The sequence below is a fragment of the Rhinolophus ferrumequinum genome, chromosome 19 (genome assembly GCF_004115265.2).
Source record: "Rhinolophus ferrumequinum isolate MPI-CBG mRhiFer1 chromosome 19, mRhiFer1_v1.p, whole genome shotgun sequence".
Lineage (NCBI taxonomy): Eukaryota > Metazoa > Chordata > Mammalia > Chiroptera > Rhinolophidae > Rhinolophus > Rhinolophus ferrumequinum.
Window position 1 is genome coordinate 20,741,702 of NC_046302.1, and position 12,087 is coordinate 20,753,788.

General features: G+C 41.7%; 1 pseudogene; it reads right to left on the reverse strand.

Annotated features, from left to right (window-relative positions):
• Window positions 1–11,264: 11,264 nt before the first annotated feature.
• LOC117038738 (rRNA-processing protein FCF1 homolog) lies at window positions 11,265–11,851 on the reverse strand (annotated as a pseudogene).
• Window positions 11,852–12,087: the final 236 nt, after the last annotated feature.

Genomic DNA, 12,087 nt, shown 5'->3' on the forward strand with positions numbered 1-12,087 from the left:
TCCCCATTTTGGCTGCCTCCCTGTGTTTGTTTCTATGTATTAGGAAGGGCTGCTATGTCTTCTGGTCTTAGTAGAGTGGCCTTATGTAGTAGGTGTGTGTGAAGCTCAGTGGCTCAGTCTTTCTGGTCACCTGAGCCATGCACTCCAGGTGTGTCCCTTGTGTGGTTTGTGTGTGCCCACCTCTTGTAGTTGAGCCTTGGTTGATAATTGCACATCAATGTGAGGGACTCACCCTTGGGCTCACTGGTTGTGAGGACTGGCCTTGACTACAGTGGAAGGGTTGTTGTGCAAGGGCTGATTCTACAGAGCAGGATCTGCCTCAGAAGGACTCTGGTGCCTGCCCAATCTGCCCTTTGGGTGTGTCATATTTGGAGGTAGCTGGGTGATGCTCCAGCTCATTTTGAAGCTGGCCACTGGGGGTTCCAGCCCGAGGACCACCTTGGAGGGGATTCATTGTAGGTCTACTTCAGCCACAGCCCGTGCCCCACCTGGGGCCACCCAGTGGGAGCCAGAAAGAAATCTGTAGATGTCTGACGCCCATGCTGTACTTGGAAATGCCTTTGAGAGGCCAAGCCATGAACCAAGTCCAGCTGCTGCTAGTGCTTGCTTAGGGCTGCTTAACAAGTGGTACAGGATATGTTCAGGCCAGATGTTGCTTCTCTGGGTTCCGTGAACCTTTGAGAGACCCTAGGAATGTGCAGCGTGAGCTAAGGCAAGCGACCACTGAGAGCAGCCTGGGTGTGCCCAAAAGTTCGCAGGGGCCAGGTCTCAAATCGCCAGGGTGGGGGGAACGAACAGCAGAGACTCAGAAATGGCAGCCACCTGTGTTCACTTGCCAGGAAGAGGTGGGGCTCAACAATGAAACAATGGCCTCCCTTAGTTCCCCCGTCCAGGAGAGAGCTGCCTCTCCAACCCCCATCCCAAGTCAGACAACTCAATTCCCCACCATTTGTCCCTGCTGCCTTTTCAGCTGCTGCACCAGCACTGGAGCTCAGAGCAAGTGATTCCATTGGTGGGTAAGTCCATGTGCAGTCCCTTTAAAAGGGGTGCCTGTGAGTGTAGCCATACTCAGTCTCACTCAGTCATAATCTCTGTTGGTTTTCACAACCAGAAATTATGGGGACTTCTCTCTCCAGCACTGGAAACCTGGGCTGGGGTGGGGCTTGTATCTCTCACTCTTTTAGGGGATGGGGGACCCCCACAGCTGAAACAGCCTGCCTGATCTTTAATGGTCACACACAGGTGTCGGACCAGCTCTTTCCCCATCTCTGACCTTCCTATCAGTCTGGAGGTGGCTTCTTCTGCACGTCCTTAGTTGAAAGGCTTCAGTTCAGCTTGATTTCAGGCCATTCTCAATAATGGTTGTTTTGTAGATTACTTGTAATTTTGATGTGGTTGCAAGAGAAGGTAAACACAGCGTTTACCTACTGTGCCATCTTGGTTGTCTCCTAGTATTTTTTAGTATGTAATATTTGGGACATACTCATACTAAAAAAATATTTGTTATTTTTCTGAAAATAAAATGTAACTGAGAATCCTGTACTTTATCTCGCAAACCTACCAGGCACCCAAGTGGACAGGGGGGCACAACCTCCCTCTGCCTTGGTTTTCCTCCTCATTTCCTTTGCATGGAACAAGCATCTGTGGGTAGGTTTTATAGTCTGATGAGTTCCTGCTGATTTTACGCTTCCCATTTGAGATACAGCATTTTAAAGTTACAATTATTTGTAAATTAGGATTGTACTGGATATAGAGCTACACAACCACTTCTTTTTCACTTATCATAGTCATTTTTTTCCAAAGCATGATTTTTAATGACTCACAAATTTTATATATGGTTTGATTTTTGGCTGGGTTTATGATGTGTTAATTTAGAAGTGTTTATTGAGAAGCTCTCATGTACTAAAGTGTTGTTTTGGTGCTGAAGATACAGTGGTGAACAAGTCAGAATGTGTCTACTCATAGAATTTACATGCCAGTCAGGAAGACAGATAATAGACACAAGTAAATAAAATAAGCTCAGCTTATGATGAGTGCTATGTGGAACATAAAACAGTAAGAGTGACTGTATAGGGTAAGGGTGGGAACAGTATATGTTCCCACCACCCTTGGCTTCAATTGGCTGGTCCAGGGAAAGACAAGTGGTCCAAACTGGGCCAATATGAATCCTTCCTTGGGCTAAGAGAGAGGTCCAGGAAGTCTCTTTGAGAGCTGTGGTTGCAAGATGTAAAATTCAAGAGCTGGTAGCGGCCGTATTTACTACTACATGAAGAACTAAGGAGGGGGCCCAAGGAAGAGATGCCATTCTCTGTCTCCCTATGTCCTCATTATAATTCCTTGCATGAGTTGCTTTTGATTTGGCAGAAAGGGGCGGAGTACATATCTGCATTTAATGAGATGTGAAGAAGAGGGTATGGGCAGAAGATGGAGGTGGTAAGATGACCATAAACTGAACTAACCAAAGGAAGCAGGGGCTTGGGAAAAGTCATCTAGAAATTCATAAAAATCCTGGGTTAGACACTGAACTTTTTATAAGTGTGAAATGGGACTTGAGGACATCTTATCTATATCTTAAGAGGTGTGGAAAACTCCGATAATATATTGATTACACATGGTAAACTGAATTTCTTTTCAAAATACACTCTTTTTTTATTTTTTATTTTTTTAAAGAGTTCTATCACTTTAATTCTAGGCCTAGAGACTTTAATCAGCCTATAATCTGAAGGTAAATGCTGTCATTTACCTTCAAAATTATGATGTCTCTCCTCTCCGGTTAAGTGAAGAATAACAACCCATCCAAAATTCAGCTGCAATCAGTGACAATGTAGTTACAATCAAATTGTATTAATGGATTTCTTTTTCTTTATTAGTTCTTTAGCGTCCACAGAATTCCCCCCATAAATGAATGCTGACTTGACACATTCATGTTTGAAAAACGGATATGTGGTAGGCATGCTTGTGGTTCAGGACCAGCCTCTGCTGGGTTCTTTACAAGTATCCTTCGGTCCTGGCTGGAAGAGTGGGCCCTACGGCCACGTATAGGCCAGATAGCCTGGTTACCCTAACTTGATTGGAGTTGGGATAGACATCTGGCTCACACTGAGTCAGTCAGATTCTTTCTCTCAAAATACTACTTATGAAACTGAAATACCTCAGGCAGTGGTGATCACTGGGATGGAAGGTCTTGGAGGTTCAGGGACCTGGACAGCCATGATACTGCATTCATGAGAGAGGAGAATCTGTGTGGGTGAGAGGGAAGTAGTGTGGAATTTTACAGAAAAAAGCTATTTTTTTCCTCAAAATGGGGGAGTCAATACAATCGAGAATTAATTATATGAACAAATATGGTATAAATTAAAAACATGCCCTTCTTAGGAGGCAAGCATGTGGTTAAAGAAGGCATTAGTATAAAATATCTAATAATAAAAAGTAAAAGTGATATTTGATTATTTTTGAGATTAGGTACTACAATTAAAAGAAATCTTTAAACAATGTCTTGTGTGGAAACAATAGGTAGGTAAATTCTAGAAAGGAGTATCTAGTACAGAGACCATTCAGTACTACAAAGATCAAACCTCATCCATGTCTACCATCTATGGTTAAACTCCTTAGCATGGCCTCATGGGCTTTTACCATTAGAACCAAATGTCCCCTTCCAGCCTCACCACCCATCCCCCTTTTTGGGCATTCTGCACTCTATGCACACTGGGATACTTGCCATTTCTTGAACATGCCATGCATTTTGTCTTGGGTCTTGGAAAATGGGTCTTGGCAGGAATGAAATCCAAGGCTCTGGAAAGGTGGATAAGAGGAAAATGCACTTAGAGTTGGTCCAAGTCAAAAGCTAAAAGCTGACTCCTATGGTGGGCTCCATTGGGAGCCAAAAGTGATTAGTTAGAAAGCAGATCCAGGTTCCAAGAAATGATGCCAGGATAAAACCACAGTGTGCCCCCTTGAACCTCAAGTCACTTTTACTTAGATAACAGCACATACATCTCATTTTGTATAGATAACCTTCGTAATACATGTGTGATATGTTTAGAAAAATACTTAAGAACAATTAATTCCTGTTACTAATGTAATTTTTGCTTTGATCGTCCAAGATTGAAATACCATTCATTTTTTTGTTTGTTGGTTGTCCCAGGTCATTTTTGTCAGCTGTTTGATCCTCTACCCAGCTTGACCTTCACTTCTGCTTAGAATGCTGATGTTAATTCATCAGTCTGACCTTACTAGATGGTTGCAAATATCCTCTTTCCAAGAGCTCCTCCCACTCCGGACCTGCTGGGATATTGCCAAGTTCTGCAGCTCTTCTCCTTCCTCTTTTATTTGAGGAGATCTCAACAGACATTTTAAAAGGACACAAAGTCCCTTCGAAGCTGTGTCTCCAATTTCTAATTTCCTCCTTAACAGCTACACTCTCTGAGTGAATGGGACAAGCTGAGTTCTCAACCCGCAACAAATTATATTAGAATTTTAAACAGACCTCCCTACATTGAGGATAAATAAGTGCTGCTTCCTGTTTCTAAGTAAACATTTATTTGTAAACATTAATATTTGTAATTTTTTGGTCACTAAGAGAAGTTTTGTTTTAGAAGTATATTAGAAAAATCTACATAGTGTAGACTGATTTGAAAATGAACACATTTTTTTGAAGAGAGTGAGGCTGAAAGAAAGTGATTTACTCTAGAACTCACTGAATTCATAGTTTATTATGCACTGCCTTGTGACAATTTTCCTATTGTTTATTTCTTTGTTTCTTCATTCATTTGTTCATTCATTCATTCAATATGTACCATGACATCTGGGCATTAGAGATAATTCTGGACCCACTGGTCGCAACACAATAAATACAACAATAGCAATATAATGAATTTTTTTCCTATATCATCAATTTTTATGTTTTCCCCAATTTATTTTATTTTAAAAAGATTTTTATTAAAATATAGCTAACATACAATATTATATTAGTTTCAGGAGTACCCCATAGTTATTCAACATTTATATACCCAAGGAAGTGATCACCATAATAAGTCCAGCAACCATCTGACAATGTACCACGCTGTCACAATATTATTGACTATATTCCCCATGCTGCACTTTATATCTCCATGACTTACTTGTTTTATATCTGGAAATTTAGATCTTTTATTCCCTTTCACCTTTTCCCCCTTAAAATTTTCAATTACAGCTGACATTCAATATTATTTTATATTAATTTCAAGTGTAGAGCATAGTGGTTAGACTTTTGTATAATTTAAGAAGTGATCCCCCTGACTAGTCTAGTACTCACCTGGTACTATACTCATACATAGTTTTTACCATATTATTGATTGTATTCCTTGTGCTTTACTTTACATCTCCATGACTATTTTGTAATTATCAGTTTGTACTTCTTAATCCTTTCACCTTTTTCACTCTGACCCCCAATCCCCTCCCATCTATCACCCCAACAAATCTAGGACCAATATGACACCATACATAGTTATTACAGTATTATTGACTATATTCCTTATGCCATCTTACATCCCCATGATTACTGTGTAACAACAAATTTGTACTTCTTAATCCATTTCCCTTTCTCACTCACCACCAGTGCCCCTCCCATCCGGCACCCATTAAAATGTTGTCCGTATCTATGAGTGTGTTTCTGTTCTATTTGTTTATTTTGTTCTTTAGATTCCACATATAAGTGAAATCACATTGCATCTGCCTTTCTCTGTCTAACACTCCAGGCGGCACAATTTTCACCAGGTCTATCCATGCTGCTGCAGATGGCAAGAACCCATTCCCTTCCATGGCTGAGCAGTATTCCATTGTATATATGTACTACATATATCCTCTTTATCCATTCATCCATCAGTGGACATGCAGGCTGCCTCCATATATTGGCCATTGTAAACAATGATGCAATGAACATATGAATACACGTGTCCCATCAAGGTAGCATTTTGGGTTTCTTTAGATAAATACCCTGAAATGGGATTACTGAGTCCTTCTTTGTCTCTTATTATAGGCTTTGTTTTAAAGTCTATGTTGTCTGGTATAAGTATTGTTACCACTGCTTTTTTGTTTCCCATTCATTTTCATTTTAATGAAATATTTTTTTCATCCCTTTGCTTTCATTCTCTGTATGTCTTTCAATTTGAAGTGGTTCTCTTGTAGGCAGCATACATAAGGATCTTGTTTTCTTATCCATTCAGCCCTCCTATGTCTTTTTAATCCATTTACATTGAAAATAATTGTTGATAGATATGTAGCTATTGCCATTTTATTATTCATAATTTTGATTTTTTTCCCCCCATCTTAAAGAAGTTCCTCTAACATTCCTTGTAATACTGGTTTGGTGATGATGAACTCCTTTAGCTTTTTCTTGTCTGGGAAGCTCTTTTTCTGTCCTTCAATTCTAAATGATAGCTTTGCTGCGTAGGGAAATTCTGTTTAGTACTTTTTCTGGAGTTTTCTCCTGTTCTTTCATTTGGAATGTATATCTTTGTTTCCTCATTTTGGTTGCCTCTCTGTGTTTGTTGGTATGTATTAAGTAGATCTGTTACGTTCCCATTCTTGGCTGGGTGGCCTTATGTAGTAGGTGTCCTTGGGGCCCAGCGGTGCAGTCTCCCTGGTTACCTGGGGCACTGGTGCTCCAGGAGTGTTCTTTTTGTGGTTTGTGTGTGCCCTCCTGTTATAGTTGAGCCTTGGTTGGTATTGGCATGTCAGTGGGTGGGATTGAACCTCAGGTTGATGGCTCTGGGGTTTGGCCACATCTGCAGCTTAAATGCTGCTGTGTGTGAGGCTTACCCCACTGAGTGGGATTTGCCCCAGTGGGTTCTGGTGCCTGTTGAAACCGTCCTTTGTGTGTGGCCACTTGTGGGGCTATTGGGTGGTGATCTGCTGTGGTCTGAAGCCAACCTCCAAGTATATTGGTTCTGGGGCCTCTTGGGAGGGGCTCAGGCCCAGGTTAGCCACTGCCTGTGACCAGTAGGGGGACTATCTGGTAAGAACTACAAAGCTATCCACTATTGTTTGCTGCCTGTGCTAACCCTGGAGGCATGCGGGAGTGGTCACTCTGTGAACCAAGAATGTCTGCCACTAGTACCAGGCCTGGGTAGCTTACAAAATGCCAGGACACCCCGAGGCCTTCTGCCACCTGCCAGCTCCCTTAAGGTTCAGCCACTGATAAAGCTTCATGTGGTATGGATTTTAGGTGAGGCAGGGTCTGAGGGAGTCACTAGAGTGGGAAGAGTTGTGGTCACCAGGTTAATGTAAATTCTGGTTTGGTGCCAGTGCTGAGCCTGAAGCTACTTAGCAAAAGTCTCAGAGCCACTCACCTGGAGCCCATGGACTTGGATACTTATTCCAAGACAGTGCAATGTGATTGGGGATGGCTGCTCTTGAGAAAGTGCCTCAGGTGTTGGGGGAATAGGGTGGAGTGACATCCCAGTGAATCAGCAGCGCAGAGCTGGGGAGCTTATCAGACCAATCAGATTCAGATTTGGCCATAAGTATAGGGGGAGGTCTCAACACAGAGAAATGGTGCCCACCTGCTGGCTGCCGGGGAGAAGGGCCCGACACAGGGAAAATGTTGACTGTCATTCAGCTCTCATACTAAAGCCACACAACTCAGTTGGCCCCTGTATGTCTCTGATGCCCCCTGAGTCACTTCCCTCTGCTGGAGCCCAAGGTGAGTACCTGTGAGTGAGAGTCTGTGTGCGGGCTCTTTAAGAGGATGCCTGGGTTTCCCAAATCCCCCATCCCACCCAGAAGGTCAGAATCTCCAGTCTTTTTCACAGCCAACTGTTGTGGGGTTCTTCTTCCCAGCACCAGTACTGGGGCTCGAAAGTCTGGTGTGGGGCTGGGGTCCTTCACTCCTTTGGGGGGAACATCCACAGGTAAGATATCCCTCCTGATTCTCAACTGCTACACATTGGGGTCCGTTCTGCATCTCTGCCCCACCTACCAGTCTTGATGTGGCTTCCTTATATCCTTAATTATGAAACGCTGTTGATCCAGACTTCAGATGGTTCTCCAGGTTGATTGTTCTATAATTTAATTGTAATTTTAATTTGTTCAGGGAAGGAAACAGGCACAGTGTTTATCTACTCCACCATCTTGAATCTCCCTCATCATCAGTCTGTTGAGTTTGTATAATGTGCCACACTACACTAATTATTTTAGACACATTATAGTAATTTAGACAACTTTGTATTGTAGATTGGAAAGTGCCAGATTAAGTAATGTGATTCAAGGCCACACAGTTAGGACATGGAAGAGCTGGTGTCTGACTCCAGGACTCTTATGTTCCACCAGCATATGCACATGAATATGACCAGCTCATGGCCTGAAATAAGCTTGAGACCTTTCAACTCTGATCCAACTGGGTCTCATCCATCAGCCTCAGCATCAGGTCCCATGCTCTAGCACCTGTGGAGGTCTAGGGCAAGGATATATTATACATCCACTTGTTAGTTTCTTCTCTTTTCCTGCCTTCTCTGGGTTATTGGGGCTGTTAGACCCTAGGTCCCAGTCCTGATTATGTACTCAACATTATTTGTTAATTTAACTTTGTCTTTGTAAAAATTTCCAGATGAGGTTCATTTATTTTCTAAGGCCTCCTTTTTTTCTTATACCATGAAATGATACCAGCTCTTGCAAACTTAGCAACTGAAATGGAGACTACTTTGAAAAAACAGAGGGCTGCTGCTCACTGTGGCGATCATTTCCAGTTTCTATTAAAATTCTCACTTTCCTCAGTTCATTGAGTCTGGAGAGAAAGATGAAGTCAGTGTATCAAGGTGATGGGTAGTTACTGAATATTGAATCCATGGCTGATTTTCCATATTTTGAGCCAGAGTTAGCTATTCTTTCCTCCATCCTCAAAGTTAATAAGGCATTTCTGCCCTTTCATTTCTTCCTTAAAAATCTTTCATACTTAGAAAAAAAGGTAATGAGTCATGAGTAGAATGCACATCCCCAAAGAATGCTTAAGACTAGGTCTAGTTAGAGAGGTGCATCAATTTGGTGAGGGAGAATCTTTGAGAAGACTGCTTCTATTTCTAATAAATCATGAATGAAATACCAAGTGACAGTTGATGGATTGTGTTAATTTATTTAGAAAAGCAGAGAAAGCCTGGATCTAAATTTGGAATTAAAACAATTAAACATTTGAATGGCTTAGTCTGCTCAGGCTGCTATATGAAAATACCACAGACTGGGTGGCTTTATAAACATCAGAAATTTACTTCTTTCAGTTCTAGAGGCTGGGAAGTCCAAGACCAACGTGCTTCCAGATTTGGTGTCTGGTGAGAACCCGTCTTATTGACAGAAGGGGTGAGGGAACTTCTTGGGGTCTCTTTTATATTCTTATTCATGAGACCTCCAGCCTCATGACCTAATTACCTCCCAAAGTCCCCTCCTCCAAGTGCCGTCACAGTGGGTAGTAGGATTTAACATGAATTTTTGTTTGGGGGGTATACTGGAGGGGTACAAACGTGCAGCCTATAACATAGGATTATAAGAAAAAAATTGACAAAATTTCAAAAGAAAGCTGTAAATGGCAGGGCCATCAGTAGGGTTTCCTCAAATGTCTGTGCCTAGGCCTGCTTAAGGGACCTCACTTCTCTCATAAAAAGACCCTCACTGCTGCAGGAATATTATTACAGCCTTAGGCATCACATTCTTTTTCAAGTCAGGAAGAAGGACTCCAGTGATGAATGTATCTTTATTCATAGAGCAAAATGCCATGTTATCTTCTACTTATGTCTCACTGGCCAGAAGTCTTGTGTCATACGACCCCTTTGAACTCCAAGGAAGTCTGGGAATGTGAGCAGGTAGCATTTCCAGTCTCCATCACAGAGGTGGGAAGAGATAAGGGAGGTGGGAATGCCATGAGGAGTACCCAACTCTTTCATTTTCTCTGCCTTTTCAGGCTTCATTCAGTGCTTAGCACAAGGCTCACCTCCCCCAAGAAGGCAGCTCTTCTGTCCTAGTCTAAAAGGCTCCCTTTACTTTCTTAACTCATAGAGCCCTTGAGTTAATTGTCTTATCACCTCAACCAAATGAAAGACCCTGAAGGCAGGGCCTGCTTATACGTCTTTGCATATCTAACAGTATTTGCTACCAAGCTTTGTGCATAGCAGAAATTAAACAAAAGTTGTGTTAGAATGGTAGATTGTGTTTTTGCTCACTGTAAAATATTAAGCAAAATTTAATGAACATTACCAATATAAAAACAATCTCCCTGTCAAACCCTCATCTATTATTCAAAACCAACTTAAAACACCACTTAGTCCATGAAGCTGTGTTTAATCTCTCTTGCCAGCCCTAAACTGTCTCTCTTATGAACTTTTATACTATGTTAAAAAAGATACTCATAATGCTCTACCCGTTTCTGTTCCCTGTTAGAGAATTCATTCTAGAATGCGAAGCCATATGTGACTTTGCCTCCTTGACCCCTGCTGCCTTGACTACAGTTGACACCTGACCCATGTTCAGTTTAATCACATTCTTTTCCCTGGAATATGTCATTGAAAACAGAGACCGAGCCATTCAAATGGTGCTGTGTTACTGGTACTGATAAGACCATGTAGAGCTGTGTCCCAAGTGGTGTCATGACAGTCCATAGGTACTACAAATATTGATTGATTGAAGGCTTAGTATGTGTCCAGTATTGTACAAGGCAATAGGGAACAAAATCAACCAAAATGCTTGCCCTCATGTATCTCTGTTATAGTGGTGAGGCCATGTTCAGGCAGAATTAGAGAAGGACAGAGACGAGGAAGCTAAGAGAAAGACAGTCTGCAGCAAAGTGAGCTGAGCAGATGGGCAAGAAACTGAAGCCCCTGGAGAGAGATTGGAGATTTCAACTCATATAGTTTTCATGGGGCCCGGTTATATTTCTGTCACTACTTTTACTTCTATTGTTGGGGCCATTCCTAGTTAACCTTTATTAACTACTTAGTATGTTCCAAGCCCTAGGTTAATCTCCTGGCATGCATTTAATAGTCTTCATAGCCTTATGAGCTAGGCAATTTTTTTTTTTTTTTTTTGGTGAGCAGTCATCGGATTTATAAAAAGACACAACAAATTTTAAAATGATACAAAAATATAATTTTCAAAACAACTTCAAAAAGTGAATGTCTTTAACCATACTCAGCTCACAACAGAGCAAATAGGTGAGTGTAATAATTCATGCTGTAGCATGTTTCATAAACTGGCAACAGATAAAGTTGGGTGAAGGGAAGCAGAGGAATTTTGTCCCTTAAGAATTAGAACCGAGGTGCTCCATAGTCCTCTGGCATCTGCTCGATGTGGTACCTATGGTTAGAAGTGTACATGGTGGGAACTCCAGGGATCTTCCTGAATCTTCGTTTAAGGTCCCGGTCAACTGTGGCCACAATGTAACACTTGTGCTGAGTTACTCTCTGTACTAAGCAGTCATCTGCATAGGTTCCTTGGGTGTGCATAGTAATCATTCAAATCTTGGATCCTTGGTAATCCTTAGAGCCACTTGATACTTCTGCCCCAATTTCTCAATTTCAGCCATTACACAGTCAGTCGTACAAGGGATACATATGGCATATAAACAGTCCATCATTGACTGTACTAAGTCTAGTTTGGCTTTAGTGGAAAAATTGATAAAGTTGGTATCAACCAGGATATGGTAAGGTGGGCCCAGGTGTGTGTTACATTGGAAGAATAAGCAGGAAAGGTGTTAGGGGACTTCTCTTTCTGTGCGTGCACTGGGATCTTTCTTTTTAGATTTTAACCTATCCTTTTCTTTAAGCTTCTGATCTCTGAGACTAAGCATTCACTTCATGGTCGCATACTTCCTTGTTTTATTTTGCTTCCCCATGTTCATGCTGCACTCTTGTTTCATACGAAATTCCAGGCAAGACACTCTTATTATCTCCATTTTATATGTGAAGAAACTGAGATTCTGAGATGATAAGTGAGTTACTTCAGGACACCAGCTAGTAAATGACATAAGAGGAAACTGAAGTAGGCTAAACTCTTTGCAAATGGGTCAGTCCCACCATATTAGTCTGCATCCTTAAAATAACCCTGTAATAAACTAGCTTTCTTGGGTGC